Source organism: Dromiciops gliroides, chromosome 6 (assembly GCF_019393635.1).
Source record: "Dromiciops gliroides isolate mDroGli1 chromosome 6, mDroGli1.pri, whole genome shotgun sequence".
NCBI classification, from domain to species: Eukaryota; Metazoa; Chordata; class Mammalia; order Microbiotheria; family Microbiotheriidae; genus Dromiciops; species Dromiciops gliroides.
Genome location: NC_057866.1, coordinates 143,746,089 through 143,747,153, shown reverse-complemented (window position 1 = coordinate 143,747,153; position 1,065 = coordinate 143,746,089). Strand labels below are relative to the sequence as shown.

Here is a 1,065-nt window from a genome sequence, read left to right as displayed (position 1 = left end):
CTGTTAGTGAAATACCCCAAATTCATCAAAACAGAAAAAAAAATAATCCAAATATTTGTGGCAACTTTTTTTTGTTGTTGTAAAAAAAACCCTAAAACTTGAATAAAAGTAGGTGCCCTTCAATTGTGGCATAGATAAAAATTTGTCATATAATAGAATGACTCCCATAAGAAATAGCACAAATGAAGAATCCAAGGAAACTGTAAACCTATGTAGAAAATATAGCAAAATAAAGGGGAAAAAAACAAATAATACACAGAATGAATTAAATAATGTAAATGGTAAGATCATCATCAACAGCAACAGAAAAATCCATGTTGTATAATTATAATGACCAAAATTGGCATCAAAGAGGAGTTGAAGGAATGTAGCTTCCTGCTGTTTGTTCATTAACACAAATACTGAAATTAGAATGATAAAGAGAAGATCAGCATGGGTCCTATAGAAGGATGATATGAAAATCTGTGAAGCATTACATATTTTATTTTTTGCAGATATTATGATTTACTTAGAGAACCCTAGAGAGTCAACTAAAAATGAATCAAAACAGCTAACAACTTAACCAAACTTGCAGTATACATTAATATAAACATAAACAAATCATCAGTCTTTACATTAGTAACAAAATCTATCAGGAAAAGGTAGAAAAACAAATTACATTAAAAGTAACTACGCATAATCTAAAATACTTGGGCACCTACCTGCCGATACATATATAGGAACTTCAAGAATAAAATTACAAAACACTCTTTACACAAAAAAAGTCATACCTAAGTAATTGGGGGAAAATTATTAAATAATCTCAATCATTAATAGAGAAATGGAGATTTTAAAAGGCCAAGTATTATCCTACATCAGAAAGGCAAAATTGACAAATACTGGAGATCCTTTAGGAAAACAGGTATATTAATACATCGTGAGTATAACCTTATACTTGTCTGACTATTTTGAAAACAAAAAAATTGGAAATATGCCTAAGAAGTTATTCATCCATGTTTACCTTTTGATCCAACAATATAACTATCAGATCTATAGTACAAATAAATTAAAGAGGATTCAGAGACA

General features: G+C 29.0%; 1 non-coding gene across 1 annotated transcript; it reads left to right on the top strand.

Annotated features, from left to right (window-relative positions):
* The first annotated feature begins 380 nt into the window (after positions 1–380).
* Positions 381–484, top strand: LOC122733113. Its single transcript, XR_006353713.1, has one exon. It is a non-coding gene; the product is annotated as a U6 spliceosomal RNA (small nuclear RNA).
* The last annotated feature ends 581 nt before the right edge of the window (positions 485–1,065 follow it).